General features: G+C 51.3%; 1 protein-coding gene across 7 annotated transcripts in view; it reads right to left on the bottom strand.

The window, feature by feature from the left end:
* The window catches only part of SLC8A3 (solute carrier family 8 member A3), a 117623-nt gene extending 112785 nt beyond the window's left edge, over positions 1 to 4838 (bottom strand). For 2 of the 7 annotated variants that reach the window (XM_052782327.1, XM_052782332.1), the window contains exon 1: positions 3946 to 4645. The gene's annotated coding sequence lies outside the window, so the exon portion shown is untranslated. Of the gene's footprint in view, positions 1 to 3945; positions 4646 to 4775 lie in introns of those variants that run through there. The other 5 variants (XM_052782328.1, XM_052782330.1, XM_052782329.1 and 2 more) reach the window with 5 other exon arrangements.
* Positions 4839 to 18029: the final 13191 nt, after the last annotated feature.

The following is an 18029-nucleotide window of genomic DNA, read 5'->3' as shown; positions in this document are numbered from 1 at the left end:
GTGTCTTATGGGGTGAACTAATTCCTTTATGATGCTGTACCGCAGGAACAACGGCACCTGGGTCTTCTCATTGCAACACTGGCAAGATGGGGTGGTGATGGTACCTTCAGAATGGCATGACACATCCCTGCCGCCTGATGCCTTGCTATTCCTGCAAAACCCTGTGACCAGAAATGCCTACGGGGAGACGGGGGGGCCATTGTGCTGAACTTTGTGCACACACATCCATGATGGCCCTCAACCAGAGCTTGCAATGTAAAGCACTCAGGCAGAGAAAGCAGAGGGGAAGGAGGGAAGCCAGCTACTGTCTATACCCTGTTAGTCCCCCAGCGGCCCAGCAGCCCACTGAAGCTGCAGGGGACTCGAGATGGTTCCTGGATTTCATTCTGGAGGTGAGCAGGGACAGCAAGCTCCTCTTCAGCCCCAAACCCCACAGCCCCACATCACTGAAATCAGCAAATGCTGAGCTCAGCAGCACAGAAGGTGTTTTAAAGGTGCCCCAAGCACAGCTTGTGATCTCATGTATCTCTCAAGGCATGAAACTCTTCAGGACAAAGACTATAATTTATTAGACATTTGTATGGCACTTCGAAACATGGGCCCCCAACTGGGCTGATGCCTTTAGAAGTTACCGTTATCTGAACAGTAAATCAACAATAATATTAATCTATGTCACAATACCTAAACACAGTGGGTGATGATAGACGGAGCATCACAACTATCAATTTCCTGGCTTCAGAGATTTTTTTTCCCCTATTAAGAAGATGGTTTTGTCTGTGTAATTTAATTTCCTTCAATTTTTTTTAAATATAGAATTAGATATTACTGCCTGATTTAAAAAAAAAAAAAAAAAAGAAATTTGGCTGGCAATCAAAGCCATCTTTTTAACTGTTGAAGCACATGAAAGGCATCTGAAACATGACAGCAACAAAGAACAAGGAACTATTTGTCAACGCCACTTGGTCATTGGGGAAGCTTAGGGGAGGAGACTGATGCTGTTTGTTTAAAACAAGCAAACAAAAACCTGACAGACAGACCATTTATCTGTACAGTGCTTCACTGGAAGATACTGGCGGAGGGAATGCATCTTAACTTGGTTTCTAATAAAAAGTGCTGACACACTCTGTTATGGCACTTCCCTGCCTTGGGGATGGAGGATGCCCATCGCAGGAAGGACCCTCTGAAGCCGAGAAATACATGTGGGATCAGGCACAACACGGCAGCAGGTCAGCCCAGACCCTTAGCAATCCCTCCACCTGTCCAACCACCAATACCACAGCACCTGCCATGCTCAGACCAGCCCCATCTGACTGCAGCCCCACCAGCTCCGGAGGAAGGCAGAGGAAGCAGGGAGGCTGGATTCATCCCTGGGTACCTCTTTCCTTCCTACAAGCCCGCCAAACCGAGGAGCGGTGCCCTGAGAGCCCTGCGACCGCCATGCAGAACAACTGCCCGTGACTCCCAACAACCAAGTCTGCTCCGGTCGGACAAGGCAGCTCCCACCCTCGCACCGGCCCAGCGAGAGCCTATGGAGCACGGCGCGGTGGCCACACTCGGCATCCAGCTCCACGTGCACTCTCCTTTTCTGGGTGCTGGTGTTCAAGACAGCGCAGAGCACGCTTCCCGCACTGCCCAGGGCGATGGAAAGGACTGTCCCACTTGGCAACGGCATCTGCCATCCCAGGTGCCATCCTGTCAGGTGGCAGCTTCGCAGAGGAAGGGGGCAATCTCTCTGCAAGGGACAAGCGCCACGCAGAGTGGCCTTAGGATGCCTACACATCCGCTTTCCCTCTCGCGCCCCATCACCCACAGGTAGAAAAATCTCATTAACGATACAAATGAGACCCAGGGAGATGAAACGATGTGCCCAGCAGCACGCTGGAGGCATGCCAGAGACCGGGAGCCTACCTGCATTTCCACTGCCCTCACACAGTACCTCAGCAGCAGGATTACCACAATCTGCCATACCTTGGGCATTTGGGAAATGCCTGAACCACCCCTTTACTAGAGCAGGACTCATATTTGGCTTGGGAAACGCCTCCCCCCCCCCCGCTGTACTGCACGTTTTACCTACGGCGCTCTATCTATTCCCACTCAGTCCTCTCCTTCCCCACCCTGGTTGATATTACACCCTTTTATTTACAATAGGGGGTAACCAACTTGACTGCCATCATGTCGCACGCTCGCGGCAGAACTGAGGGCTCCTGGGCGGCTCTCGCTCCTCCCCAGCCAGCCCTCAGCAGTAGCTGGACGTGCTCTTTTCTAACATCGCTACTTCTGCTCAGGAAACAAGTCTTGTTGCAGTTGACCACAGAAGCCTGAACGTAAGCACCGAACACGGCTTACTTTCTTAGCTAAACCATGATCAGGGTAAACAAACGCCTGCAAGAGCAGTGGATGGAGCAGGATTAGGGACTCCCTAGAAATGCTTGTGCCGCGGGGGAGCGATGCCTCTCCCCGCTGCACCAAACCTACAGAGCACCTTCAAGGCCTCTGTGTCTCAGCAGTCCCCCAAAGCCAGCTCTGCTCTCCCGGGCCTCCCACCGGGCTCCCAGAGAGCATGGGCTGAGCGCTCTTGAATGGGAAGATGCTGCTGACTGTTACCTAAGTCTTCCAGCCCTGTCCTCTCCAGAAATAAAAACCAGCTAAACCAAATCACCCTTTTGCTCTCTAAAGAGATGCGAGGCATTAAAGGAGCATACATACAAGCACGAGGAGGGGGGGGATGCGCATAAGGCACCCCTTCTCACCCCCACTGTTCCTCCAGGGTCTCACCTTAAATCTGAAACAGATTTTTAGGGTGAAATCCCCAGAACAAGCCCAGGAACAAACCAAGGAGGCAGGAACCCAACCATTACACTACCGCTCCACTTGGGGGGGGGCGGAGGGGGAAATGGCCGTAGCCTCACGTTTTAGAAGAACAGTAAAAAAAACCCCCAAACCCACTTGCAATGGTTTCCTCTCCCACCCAGGGTGAGCGATACTTTAGACACAGGTGAAACAAATAAAGCCTTGAAGCAGGGCTGGGAGGGAGGAAGACCACGAAATTACCCAACATTTAGGTCAGCTCGTATGCGTGTGTGTGCGTGTATCATTTCTCTCCCCCTGCCAGTCGGGGGCTGCGGGGGCCCCGCAAGCGGCCCCGTGCCCTATTTAGGGCAGCGCCTGGCGCAGCAGCTATATTTGACACCGGGGGTAAACAAGCCGGCCCCGGCGGACGGAGCGCGACAGCTGCCCGGGACGGCGGCCCCGGCGCCCCCGCCCCGCGGCCGGGGCTGGCCCGGCCCGGCCCGGCCTCCCCCCGGCGGAAAAAAAGAAAAAAATTTAAAAAAAGAAAGAAAATTAAAAAAAAAAAAGGAAATTTATAGCACTGCATGAGAGCCGCTTCCCCCGCCCGGCAGCCCCGGCCACAGCCGCCCCCCCCCCCCCCCGGGCTCCCCGGCATCCCTGCGGGCCGCGCCGCACCGAGCCGAGCCGGGGCACCCCCGCCCGGCGGCGGGAGGGATCCCGCTGCCGCGCCCGCCCCGCCGGAGCCCGGCGGCTCCCAGCGCCGGTTCGCTCGCTCGCTCGCTCCCTCCGCCAGGCCCCGGCCCCGCAGCGCCCGGCTCGGCTCGGCTCGGCCCGGCCCGGCGCCCCCGCCATCCCGCAGCGCCCGCTCCGCGCCGTATGCAAAGCCCTCCCTCCGCAGCACACACACACACACACACGGGAGCCGCCGCGGCTCCGGGAAAACGGCACGAATGAAGCGAGCTCCCAGCGCCTGGGCACCGTTCAATCCCCTTCCCTCCCCCCCAGCCCGGGAGACGAGCCTGCCCAGAGCCCCCCAGCCCCCCCCCGGCTCCACGGCCATTCGCATGCGAGGCGTGAAGCCCCACTCGGTAGCAGGAAACTTAACCGCCAGCCTTGCGTCTCCTACGGAGCAGGGGGTAGCACCCTCTTACTTACCCCTTCTGGTTGCTTTCCTGACTTTTTTTTTGGAGGGGCGGGAGGGGGGGTGGGGGGGCGCTTCGCTGGCTCCCCAATACAAATCCTTCCGGTTCCTAACGGGAGCTCATCGCATCTCCCGGTGATTCACCGACGGTGTGTGCGGGTACGGGGGGGTTCGCCTTTGCATGTCAGTCCAAGTTGCCTCGCTCGCTACAAAACCTGTGTTCTCTTTTGCAGCTGTCAGGGTGAGCGGGGAGGTGCATCTGGAAAAGGGGGTGGGGGTGGAGGTAAAATGTTGATAAATCCACCAGCCTTGATCTTCAGCTCCGTGCGGTGGAGTTCGGGGAGGGAAGGGAGATCTGGCGAAGGGGGGGAGGACGGAGGCGAACGGGGGTCGAGGGAGGGGGGAAGAGAAAATGGATTGTACCCCAGGTTGCCACTGAATCTGCTGGGCTTCCCCCGCTCCCGCTCTCACACCGTCGGGGTTCGGTCCAGGCTTCCCAGCATTACGGTGCACGGCAAAGCGCTGAGCCTGATTTCTGGGAGCCAGCGAGGTTTGCACAACTGCAGCAAGAAGCCAAATCAAAAAGCCAATCTGCGAGCCTCCAAACTCCACGTCACCCTATCAGCTGGGAGCGAGAGCTGCAACAGAATTACAAGCCATGCATATTTATTCTTCTGAATCCAGGGGGGGATTTTCAGATCGTTCAAAGCAAAGCACGACGAAGCCAGAGCAAACCCTTTCCAAAACAAATAAAGGCAGAGCATGTCTCGCATGTAACATGCGCGCACACGCACACACACGCACGATCTCTGCGAGGTACCTATAGATAGAGACATACACTCACCGAGCAGCGATCGCTCCCGTACCCTCCGAGTATATTGACTTGACTTTGTGTATTTCAAGCAAGGGAGGGGAAGAACACCGTAGTTGAGCCTCAGAGCAGAAGATACTGATTGCATATCTGAAATTTAAAGCATCTGCCAAACACTTCTGAGAGATTAAATATAGGCAATGTAATTACACAGGCAGAACTGGCCTTGGTATCCATTTGAAGCCGCGTGCTTTGGTTTGTACTTTCCGAAACCACCCAGGCATTTTGTTTAACCAAAGTCAAATAACAAGTTGTGAGACAGCAAGTCATTTTAAGGTAAAAAATACACGTTGCCTCCAAAGTTGCTATTTGACTTTGGCAGAGGATGACTGGGGGCCAGTTTCCAGGGCCATGGAACAGGACAGAGGCTTTATGCCTCGCACTAGACACATCACGATGTTTGCACACAGGTTTGTCTCCCCTTGTGATCCCCTCTGTTTTCGCCACAGCAGTTACGGGCAGACGTGTGCCTCCAGGAGATTTACCTTCTGGCATGGCTTCTCACTTTAAAGAACCGGCAAACCCATGCACTAGAAGGCAACGATCCCTGACACAGGGCTGTTCTGCCAAAGGATGGGCCGTTTCATCCTCCAGAAAGAAGCTGTCCCCACTCTGTTGTCCCCAGTGACTCCCCTTACCCCAGGAGGTGATGAGGGAGCAGAACCTTTCTGGTGAGACCCGAGCACATGTGCAAGTGCAAACCATCCCTGTCAAAAGCAGCCGTGCAAACTGCCGTGAGAAACCTGAGCCTACACTGGGCAACAGCTTTTACCTCGGCCAGGCACAGGCGGGAGATGTACGAAGAGGGAAGGGGAAAGAGCAGCAAAACAGTTACCGAGAGGGCGACGTGTAAAATAGTTGCACCTACTTCATGCTGCCAAAAAGAGGTAAAGCAAGCTGCAAATGGGCTGCGGTCCCCCGCAGGAAAGCACAGACCACCAGGTCCCTCAAAGTCAGCTGGTACGTTCTGGTTACGGCTCCGCAGGGCAGCCCCTGGTCCCACACCTCAGCGCAGAAGGGATCCAGAGACGTGGAAGAGCAGTTACCCATTCGGGTCTGGCTACTTACTGTTATTAGTTAGAGCAGGGCATGGAAACCCAGGGACAGAGGGGCAGCTGGAGGAGGTCCTAAGGGGACACGCTTGCTGCCAGGTGGGCTGAATGAGTAGGAGACGGCGGCACAGAAGAGTGCAGAACATCCCGATGCAGGGAGCCTGGTGCTGCCCAGTGTCACCCGATCTCCAGGCGGCCACCTCCAAACCTCACACCCCTGCCAGGGGGGACGGAGCCCAAGGGTGGCAGCTCTCCAGTCTCCTCCAGCACCCAGCAAAGGAAACCGCCCCGGCTGGCACAGGGCAACTCTCCCAACCCACGGCTCATTGTCAGGTGGTTCCAAACAACCGCTTGTGTTTAAGACTCAGCGAGAGCAGGTCTAGAGTCGAGGAACGGTGGTACAAACTGCTCGTCAGCGGGAACAAGCCCTGGGGGCGACACACAAATTTACAGTTGACAATAACTTAAGACAGACAGAGCTCTTTATTGTACACAGATGTTTCATTTCACCTCATCTCCTCAACTCAGTACATAAAATCATGCCTAATACGTTTAAGAAACACTCCCAGGCATTTCCCTCTTTCCTTCCCTTCCATATGGGCCTGGTCTTACGTTGCTCAGCTCAGGCAGAAACTGTTAATCACAGGAGGGAGTATATGAAATTTTTTATCTCCTTAGCCTTAAAGATGTTCTTGCAAGGTACTAACCTGGGATGGAACCCTTTATATAATAATACTATAAAAAAATAAACAAAAATAAACCCTCTTGTTTATGTTAGCTTTAGCAAATAAAATACAGGGATTTCAAACTCCTGGGCTGCTTAGCACAATCTCACTAAACAAGCCTGGATGTCAGTTTTTAATGAATACCAAGATCAACTGATGTTTCAGGTGTTACCTCACCTAAACCAAAACCACTGGAAGACTATCAAATACTAATATATTAAAGGAACAGATGCTATTTCTTTCATAAAAGCTTTTCTTACTCTCTGTAAATGACAAGCATAATTAACAATTACATTGTTCAGCAACAACAACAACAAAAAAAAGAAAATTTGTAAAGCAAACCCCATTCCCCTCCAGACTCCTCCGTGATGACCTGAAACCGAAACCACAGGTAGGCAATGTCACTCATGAACCAGAAAGGCATCAGTTGGGTGCTTTTCCCATGAGCAATCAGGACCTGAATCCCACTCTCAGACCTGTCTCCAAGCTCTTGAGATTTGGGGTGGAACAAGAAATGCAGGCTTTGCCCTTCCTTTCCTTGTCCACCTAAGAGCAGAGAAGATTTTTCTAACTTAATCCATGGTTTCAACATCCCATGGCTTCAGTCTTCTGCTGGCAACCGTGCTGATAATAAAGATGCTGACAGCGGAACGTAGCTGACAGCAGCGCTGTCGATAAAGACAACGTGCGTAACAGGCATCGGCTTGCTCTGCCAGGCCGTCATCTATCGACATAAAAAACCTGCCATGTCCTACAAGTTCCGGAAGAAACTCCGGGAGTGTGTTCGCTGCGTCAGAAAGGACCTATTCCTTCCCCTTCATCCACCAACTGTGCACCTAGCACTCACAGTAAGAATTTCACACAGTTGCCATCCAAAATTTCAGATGGATATGGCCATATTACTGCTATATTATGGCAGATACCACAAGCTGCAGGTTTGTCTTCTCCTTGGAAAATTTCTAGCTGAGCAAGGCCATAGGAATTGCTTCCACCATCTTGCTGTCCTCCTCCAATCTTTCAGCCCTTGGCCCAATGACCCAAGAATGGCCACAAACACTATCTACGTTTGCCCTTGTTGCTTGAATACAAGCAGCCCAACTGCTCCTGCCCCACAGTTTGTATCTAAGGGCCTGGCACAGCCCCCTTTTCTCATTCAAGATTTGGTCTCGGTGTACCTGGGTAATGTGTCAGGTTATTTTTTCATAGCTTTGCTTTTCCTTCCTCATCAGCTTTCATCAGGTGCCTGCTCACGTTCATGTCAGAAGAGATGGGATAATATGACATTTATTAGTATGATGCATCTGCAGAGCCTTGAAATGAAATTCCAAATCTGAGAAAAAATTACTTTCGAGGGGAAAGAGGAAAGGAGCCACTATGTAGGAGGCAGATCCAAGGCTATCCGTGATTACAGAGCAAATGAACCCAGTTTACATGTAAAATTATGTGCTTTATTTTTTCCCCCATAAAAGCCTGCTTTGCAAACATGACTGAGGCTCTGAGAGCCAAGCTGGGCTTTACACACACATCCTCAACAGTGCACGAGATCCTATCGGACAAGCCACGAGACACCTGGGACCAGTCCATGCTCTCTTTGTGGCACTTCCTGCGACCAGTGGGCAATTCCTCCACAGGACCGAGCAAATGGGTTTCTGCCACAGATGCACAAGGAAGGATGAAGCATCGTTCATTCTTTGCGTATCCTTTGCGCACTGATCAGGAAGGAGTGAACCATGGGTTTAATCTCTCTGATCCACAGATGTGGCTGTGACAGGTGTAGGTTGTGATAAGACCCTCCAGTCTCCTTGCAGAGCTTCCCAGGAGGTTTAGTATGAGGTCAGAGGCCATGTTCCTTGGGTCCGGCTCAGAAGGAAGGGCAGTTCTTTGTGCAGTCATCTTCACCATCACAACTGAGCGCAGAGCAATATAGAGACAAGCCCATGTGTAGATGATTGATACCACAAACATGTCCTGGTCTGGGCTTGCCAAGGGTATTCTGTGTAAGTAAACATGGACCTAAAGGAACCTAACACAGCATTCAGACACCATGTACAACCCCCCCCCCCAAAATAAAAAAAAACCTAACTAAAGTTAGGAGCCTGGCCTCAGAGGAGGAGGTTTGGCATGACAGACGACAGCAACAGATGTTAGCATGGTGAGAAGCCTGCAAGCACATCAACACATTCTGATGGGTTCTCATACATGTCTTACAAAGCCCTAGAAGAGGATTTGGCTCCCAAAGTTATCAATTTATTTAACAGCTTCCCCAAATCATTTTGAATTCCAAAAATCAATGGGAAAAGTTCACATTTCATTGATTTTGAAACCCAACAAAGACAAAAATCAATTGTACCTCCACCACTCTGGTTTCCCTGTTAAACACTGACACCGTGACTTTTTTTCTGCTTCCTGCAGCACACGCTGGCTAATAGAATGAAAAAAAAATCCACATTTCTAAAACTAAGCCCGTGCTTCATGGAGAGGAGGATTCACAGCGATTCTAGAGCAGCAGCTGGTGCTTTGGCCACAAACCGCGCACAGGCTGGCTTTCTTACACCTCTCTCAAACTCTTCCCCCTTTGTCCTGTGCCTGTACTTTCAAATTCTGGGTAAGCTACTCCCTGGCCGGTGGGCTTGCTAACGGGCTAAGTTGTGCTGCTATTAGTAATGAAAAATGGTTAGGGTTATATTATACTGCAGATAGCGTATATGTACCAGGAGCATGTTGTCCCCTGTATTGGCTTCCAGTTCCTAAGGGTCTTCCACAGCATCAGCAATTCAAACTCTCCCACCCATTTTGCAGCCTGGGTGGCCAATGGACCCACAGCCACCCTGCAGCCACCCACCACGGGGTTGTGGGTGCTCAGCTCACGGGCAGAAAATGCCGGTGTGGCTGCGGCTGTCCCTGCCCTTAACCTCACAGCAGTTTGGCAGTGGGGGCCGCAAACAAGTTTTCACACTATGGTTTGTCTCCACTTTGAGCATGCAAGATGGCAGAGCTGAAGGCCCCCGACCTCAGGGGATGTTACCAGACAGCACAACTACAGCCCTCGATAGCACAGTCCAATGGGGATAGCAATGAATGCTGGATAAAGACAGAATAAGATTTTACTATTCCCCTAAGGTCAATGTAATAATTTCCTTAGCAAAACAGCTGAGACCTACTAAAAAAAAGAAAAGTCTCCTATGCAATAGTGTCTCTTCCTTTAAAAATCTGGGACAAAGCAAAGAGTGCCAGATTGTCTCTTCGCCCTGAGCAGTTAGAAGAAAGCCGTGCTTCCCTCCAGGAGACTCTGATCCTGGTTTATAAAAATCAGGGGGGAAAAACGAACTATAAAGTAAATTAACATCAGCTGTTAATGAAAGTTAACAGTTTAATTAAAGGAGTGAGCAGCTTGTACATGGAGAGATTGGAGAGGTGCATCTGTCTGTAGGATACACATGGCCTCTGTCCAGGACCGGCAGGACCCAGGAAACACATATGGGATGAGCACTCCTGGTGCAGGGTCTGACCCCAGACTGCTCTGGTGATGGTGTAGGGCAGAGACAATCTCCCTGGGAAGAGACCTACCATCAGGACTCCATACAAGGTCTGCCACCACCCTCAGCACTGAAGCCTTGACTTTAAGTCTCTAGTTATGTCGCCAAACTGTCCTTCTGATATGTGTCATGTTTTTAGTTTAAGTGGGGGATAAAACATTGGTTATGCCTTAAAGTACTAATTTATTCAGGTTCTCCTAAAAGTTGAGTTTATGAGAGTATTATCCCTTGTTTCAATGTTTAAAAGAATGCACAACCACAAAAGGACATAGGCGCATGCAACATTACCTATATATACTTAGATCCTGCTGAACACAACCTGCCTGTCCTAGACACGCCGTCACGGCCTGAAGCAGTCCCACTGTATTGCTCTGACAACAGGATCCCACCCTCAGAGTAATCAAAAGGATTCAGATAGAAGCTAATTTGTGGAGGAGAAAGGCACACTCAGACGCGTGCACAACAGGCTGGGTGGTCTTTCACAGCTCAGCTTTTCTTTCTAAAGGGGTTTCTTTTCCACACAATATGTATTTTGTCCTGTACTTTGTACACAGTCCTACCTTCAGCCTCTGCCCTGTCCTCTGCCGCTTTCTGTACACTGTCTCCCACCCGCTTGTGCCTCTTGCCACACACGCTTTTTAAACCACCCTTTATGTTGTTGCTGTGGGAATGTGGGTTTAGCTGTTGCTCTTTGTCAACACATCACATAAACTCTGAGCTTGGAGTAGCTCTGTCTTTCTCTCCATGATAACTAATTTGCATCCCATAATGTGCAGAAGGAGTTTTGCTCTGGAGATAATAGGTGGAATAACTGGGAATGGCAGAAACACTTCAGCCTGGAGAGTCCCAGGCTGCCCATCTCCTGCCCCCAGCACGCTCCTGGCAGAGGGAGGCTATGGCCATTTTGCAGGCTCTGGTCTGCACAGTTTTTCACTTTCATTTTTACACTGGTGGCCATTTTGCAACTACAGAGAAATATCTCCCAATTCCAGGAATCCCAGCTGTACGGAGCTGTTCACAGCATTGCTTTCCAAACACACGAACCTCACCCCAAGGGCCACGAGCAGAAACACCAGATAGAAAAAACCACCTCACCTCCACACGCCAGTAGGAGATTTGTCAAGGTTCGCAGCTGCAGCAGCCACCGGAACCACATTTGACAGGAGCAGCCCAATGTCACTCAGCACAGCTGGGCAGATGAGACCCAGCTAGCAACACTCGGTGTCTCCCAGTAGAGCCCTAACAGACTGGGTGCTTCCCTCAGCCCGGGCATCCTGAGCCTCTCCTTCCTCCCCCCACCTGCCTAATTTCTGACAAGTGGGAAATTAAGATTTTGGGAACTGCTACCCAGCTACCAAGTTTCCCTGCAGTGGGCTAGCAGGTCCCAGAGCTACGGGATGGACCACCAGACAAGCGCAGACGGGTTCCTGCTGGCAAAGCAAGACCACGCAGCCTCCTCGCCTCAGGAACCCAGCCCCGAAGGCACAACGGGGCTCTCAGCAGGTATCATACACACAGACTAAACGCCAGCCGGACAAGCCCTTTACAAAGGCTAAAGTATGAGAAAATGCCATGTACCTTAACGGGAAGAGCAGCAGAACCTCACGCAAACACCAGAGCCCGGATGAAACTGAGCCCCAAAGGCCAGCAGCGTGCTGGGGGTCAGATCCGTGCTCCCTGCGGTGCTGGCAGGAGCTGAAGAAGCGGCTTTGTGGTGCTCGGGGGGGGCCCGGCTCACCTGCGCAGCCAGGGGGTGCGTGCTCAGAGCGGGCTGCCCGGCAGGGTGGGAGCGGGGTGGTGACGAGCTGCAGGGGGGTCCAGCCCCCCCCGGGAGTGTGCTGCCTTTGTGGAGGGAAACGGGTGATGCCAGGGAGCAGGTCCTGGTTCAGATACCCGCCTTTGCCATGCCCTAGCAGTGTCCTGCAGGAGCCCTTTTGGGGTGGCAGAGCCCTCACCCCTGCCCTACCAGCAGCCCCCCTCCTCCTGGGGACAGCGAGCGTCTGTGAGCCCCCGTGAGCTCCCCAGCCACTGCCTCCATGTCCTGTTCCCTGCCCCGGCCTGCACTCAGCTCACATCTGCTGCATCCGAGGTTCTCAGAAGGGCCTGGATTTACTCCTGAATTGGAAGTCAAAGGTACCGACAACGCCAGAAGCAATTCCCAGGTCCATCTCCCCATCGTCACCCGTGCAGCAGAACAGGCTCCTGAGTCCCAGCAGCAGGCAGACCAAGTCACTTGACTGGGAGCCAGGAGACCTGCTGCTCCCAGTCCCGCCCAACTTACTCGAGGGACTTCAGCAGTGCCAGGCAACTCCTCGAATGCAGTGGGGCATTACTCATTTCCCACGGCTGCTGCAAGGGCTAATTCCTTGACACTTGGTTGCAATGCCCTCCAGAGGATGAAGGCGTGGTTCAGCACGCTCGTTATGTGGCTCATCACAGAAGTTAGTATTTACTAGATAAGGGAAACAGCAGGAGCGGCAGCATTGCGAGGCGGCCTCCTTCCCTAGCATCGTGTATTTTTGCTCACACTGCAAAAGCAGCAGGGCCTGAGGTGCTTGGATTTCCTTTCAGCTGGTTCTGCTACGAACCGCTGCACTCCCCCTGCGGCTGCTGTCCCTACTGCCGTCCTCTCGCTGGTTTCAGCTGCATCTAGAAATGGACTGAGCCCTTCCTTACTTAGTATGGTTATAATCCCATGGTATTCCTCGTAATAACTTTCTTCCTCTTAATAACTTTCTAGCGTCTCTTCGAGTACGTTCTCGTTACTGCAGAGGAGAGCTGAACGATGGCTCCATGTCCTACAGGGCACAGGCAGAGCACTGTGACTGTTGCCAGAGGACTAGGGATAGCCAAGCCATCGGCTGCCAGAGCCACCCCTGGGCAAAAGACCAAGGCTCCCCTCTTCTCTGCTGGCTGGTGGAGCATTATCCCCTCTGCCCAACACTGTCCTGCAGATCAGCATGCCTCCAGGCATCCGGACCGCTGCCTGTCACCCACCACACTCAGAAACCTGGCAGCAAGTCCCTGGCTTCCCTGGGCTGGGTCACTGCCAGACCCACCATGGGCTCCCAGGGGAGGTGAAGGGCATAGCTCCTCTTCCACATGCTGTAAGGGTTTTAATTCCACCCCTGTAAGGGTGTGCAGGGACAAGAGCATGCAATAGAGCCATGAGGTGAATCTCATTTTGTCATGCCTTCAGAAAGAGAGAAACCAGGAAAAACCCTTTATCTAGCCTCTGCATAGATACGTTTTCATCCTCATTTCTTTATTGGTGGTTTCATGGTTTACTGCTTTCATGAGACAGAGAGCTGCTGCCATGTGGTCAGGGGACAGGCTGCAAGAGCAGCTCCCTTGTTGGACTTGTTTGGTGGGTCTATTGAGATTTTAAGTCCTTTGCCAGCTTCCACAAACAATGAATGCATGTTTAAAAAAAGGGAAAAAAAATGAAAGAGAAAAAAGATATTATTAGAAGGAGCAAAGCCTCAATGAGTCCCATCACTTCCCCCAGCTGCTGCTCTGTCTAATCATTTCCATAGTGTATCAGGAAGTGTGAAACCGCCAGTTAATTTTATGACAGAGATTTTCATCACAGAAGGTGGGGACATGAAACCCTTCTCTCCTGAATGCAATTGCAGCTGCAGGTTCATTCTCAGCTACCAAGTCTTCCCCCCTTACCCCAGGTACCACTGAGGAAAGTGATGAGACAGAACACTCCCAACCAGGTCACTTCTTGGATGGGAACATGCAGACGAGTGCCAGTCCTTGCCACAGAAACTTCCCAGGATACTGAGATGCTGAGCAGGGGAAGTTCCCTTCACAGATTTCTCACCAACACACAGTAAATAAGACACGTGCACAATTCCTCCATGGCTCTGCTGCCTGGAATAGGCTCTCGCACCTCTTGGCAGCAGCGAGGGCAGAGCTGTGAGACCGGGCGGCCCGGCTGTGAAGCATCAAGTGCCCAGACTCAGCCTCCAGGCACTCTTAACTGTCTGAGCATTGCACTGTCCTCAGCCAGGTCAAGGGTCTCCACGTCTTGTAGGACCAATTCAGAAAACGCAAACTCATGAACTTTGGACAGCCTTCTCTGGGCTGTTGGAGAACCTGAGGACAATCCGTCCTCACCCCCATCCACACCTGCCAATGCTGGACCTCTCCCTCACCTGGTGCATTTACAGAGACAAGTGCAATGAGGTCCTGACCAGCCCGATGTTACTGCAGGGCACAGGGGCAGATGCAGAGAGCTTCCAGACACTTTAGCAGAGTACACATTATGATGAGACCAAACCAAATCCTGATCCTATGGAAATTAGCTGGAACTTTGTGAGCAGTATAGTCCACGCTACACTATGGGAGCTGCTGAAGAGCCTGGAGAAGCAGTGCAGAGCAGCGGAGGGCAGGAAGCGATGTGTGCTGTGTCCAACACCTTCCAAAGGGAATTCACAGAAATGGAATGAAATTTGGACTCTGTCCGGAACATGACAGCCACCAGCCCCCTTGTGGAGTATAACAGACCTTTAATGACAACTGTTGAGTTGATGTCTGCTACTGAAAGGCGAGATCACAGACAAACAGGTCATTGGTTTGCTCTGGACCTTGAACTGAACTGGAAGCTATTGCAGTCCCACTGGCACTGTCTCAGCCTCTCAAAGAGAAGAGTGCAACATGCACGGAGACCTCCTGACACGGCCTGCATCCCCCTTGCGCGCTGCAGGACCTCTTCCTTCACACGCCAGCCCGGCACTAGGTCACTGGCCACCCTGGCATTACACTCTGACTGTTTATTATTTAATGAAGCAGGTGGGGAAGGGGGTTACCTGGGGCAGCAACAATTCTCCTGCTTCCCTGGCATGGGATGGTGTTAGCCAGCACGGGTGAAGTGACAGTCCCGCAAGGCACCTGCATGGACCCTGTCCAGAAGGGAAGGCTAGCGTGGGCCAGGTGAGCACACATGGGTGCAGGTACTGCTTGGTTTCCACCGGTGTCCAAACTGGACTGAGCAGATCAGAGCACTGGGACAGACAGAAACCCTTGAGCCAGGATACAAAACTAAATCAAAGTTTTATGGGCTAGGATGAAAGGGGAAGTACTTCAAAGACTGCAGAGCGTTAATTTTCCTTTTTGCTGTGGTTTTTCCTTCCCCCTTGTTTTAATATGATGGATCACCTGATAATGACAGGCAGTCGCTCTGACTGCCATGTTCACCCAGGATAAAGGAGAGCAGGAAATTGGATCTGAGGCTCTATACTGTATTTCAGTGAGTTCTGGAGCCACCAGAAAGAGACACTTGGTCAGATTGCTAATGCCATCGCATTCCCCGCAGCCGCAGACATGTCCTGTGTTCAATTTCCTGCCATCACTTGTCGTGCCTAGTGTGCAGCCAAAGAACAGGAGTATAAAGTGTATCTGATTTAGAGAAGTACACGAATGAGGCAGAAGCTCTGGCTACAGTAGGAAATTGAACTGTTGATGAAAATGGTTTTCACCAGGGAGCCTCTTCTGTCCCTGCCTCCCCCCTTGTGTGTTGTCCGGGCCTTAAGGTCACAACTGTTGCTTCTTTCACCAAGACATTGATGAACTGGTTTAGTATTTGCTTTTCTAGCCCCACTTTCTGTCCACTGTGAGGAAGGCTCTCTCAAAGTGCATGAAGCCCCTTCCCCTCTTCCTTCCTCCCTGTCCCACAGCTACTCTGTGCCATGGTGGAGGTAACAAGCGGAGCACACAACCTTAGTTACCTTCACTCTGCCGCCTTCTGCATCCTACAGCAAAAGCTGGTTTGCCTGCTGAAGGGGACGAAGAAGGGAGAGGGACCACAACAGGGCAGGGGTAGATTTTCCAATACATGGTGAAATCTCCTTTGAGTTCGGATCTGGCCTTGTAGGAGCTGTCAGGACATTGAGAATCCATTCCCATTGCAGGCCTTGCTGGGTCATCGAAGCCAAATCCCATCACACGCTTCCTCAGCTGTTAGGAAGGCAGGAGGGCACTCTTCCAGACGGACCACGAGGCTTGCAGGTGCAAAGCCAAACACTGATGTGGCACTAGGGCACTAAGTCCTGGATCCTACCCTGCTGATATTTTGAAGGAGATGAAGCCTGTGAATCCCAGCCTGGAGAAAGGCATTGCTACTGGTGCCTCTCTCTGAACTGGACTCAGCTTCACATCCTAGAGGTTTTGGAGGCCGGACCCTGATTTACAGCCCTCACTCATCTCTTGCTACAGACAGCTATTTGCACTTCTAGATTGCAGCCTGGATCAAAGACAGATGCAGTGAAATACTCAGGCAAGGTTTTTGCTCAACTACAGCCAGCCAGTCCTAAGCAAAATACCTGGGATATTTTATGAAAAGTGTATTTTTATTTTAGATCTATGGGCTAAACAAGCATCTGAACACACATGAGTTTAAATTGTTTCCCAGCTTTGGGAGATCTGCACTACATCCCCCTGGAAAGCTATTTTAATTGCCACACCACCTGGAAAACCACCCAGCAATAATATTCCTTGCCTTGCTGGCCCATCAGGCTGGACTGTAACAGACAAGATATTGATGCAGCAACCTGATGTAATCAAGAGCTATAAAAGGCAAAGCAGTAAATCATTTGGATGCAACAGTCTGTCTGTGCACTTAGCTGTTCTTTCTGTTTTCTAAAACATCCAATAAACAAAACTGCATTTAACTATTAACAGTCACAAAGCAATTTTCCTTGCAAAACTTGGGTGCTCTCAGACAATGGGAAGGAACACTGCTGGGAAGTAGGTTAAGAAGTGTCCAGAATTAAGAATTATTTTTCTTTCTTTTCTTTCCCACAAGTGGGTCATCTGAAACTTATCTCACTGTTGAGCACAGCTGTTGGAAAAGGTGGCTCTCACTGCTCCTAGGGTTAAAGAGTCAACCATATTCTTTACTGAGCTTTCCCTCAGTTCTCTGGGGACTGACCATCAAGCCCGCTTGTAAAACCTAAGATGAGAGCTGCAGCTCTGAGGGAAGCTTGTGCAACGCTAACTGGAAATGAAGAGTTAGGTCTGTCTCTTATGCCTCAGGACCATCAAGACCTGCCCTGGAGGGCAGGAGCTGCCTGGACAGAGGCAGAAACGCTGGCTGCAGCTTTCCTCCTGAGTGGGAACTGCCATTTCCCAGAGCTGTGAGTTCAGATAAGCTGGAGAAATGCACACCAGGGTGGTAGCAAGAGAGGTTCTTGCTGGAGGACCAGGAGGCCAGAGTCCTCTCTACAGCACAGAAGTGGGTCACGGTCCCCTCCCTGCCAGGGACTCAGTATTTCAGCACAACCCATGGAAACACAAAGCCTTCTTATAGATTTCAGATACACTAAAGCACATTTTTGTTCCAGCCCATGAGATGAGCTTTGCTTTTCCTCTGCATCTCAAGACTCTGGTTTCCAAATAAAGAATCAGTCAAGATATACAGAAGGTAAATGAGATCAATAATTCCTATCAGCATTTAAAGTGACTAAAGAGACAGCTGAGGAGCTGGAAAGAACCATAGATTAGACACAAATTGAGGCATTTTCTCAGCTGCTTCTTTACCAGAATTCCTGAGAAGCAGGGGAAGAGAGAACCTTTCTCTTTACCTACCTGGTCTCAGTAATAAGACAAACCCTGAGGTCTCAGGAGGGAGAAAACAGTACCAGCAACTCAGGCTTTCCTTAAAAACTGTGGACCATCTCACCAGCCTCACCCCAGCAGAGTCATTGCAGGTAAGTGCTATTGAACCAGCCAGGTCTCGAGGTGGGTGTTTGGTGGCCAAGTGTCCCTGACAGCTGTGGAGCTACTTTAACCTACCCCAGCTGAAAATTTTCCCCATTGGCTGACATTTAACTGCCCTGTTTTTTTCCAGGGTTTATCAAGAAGTCAGGCACTCAAGGTGACTCATCACCAGCTAAGCCAGAGCCAGCA

The sequence above is a fragment of the Harpia harpyja genome, chromosome 3 (assembly GCF_026419915.1).
Source record: "Harpia harpyja isolate bHarHar1 chromosome 3, bHarHar1 primary haplotype, whole genome shotgun sequence".
NCBI lineage: Eukaryota > Metazoa > Chordata > Aves > Accipitriformes > Accipitridae > Harpia > Harpia harpyja.
This window is presented reverse-complemented; position numbering and strand designations above follow the sequence as displayed.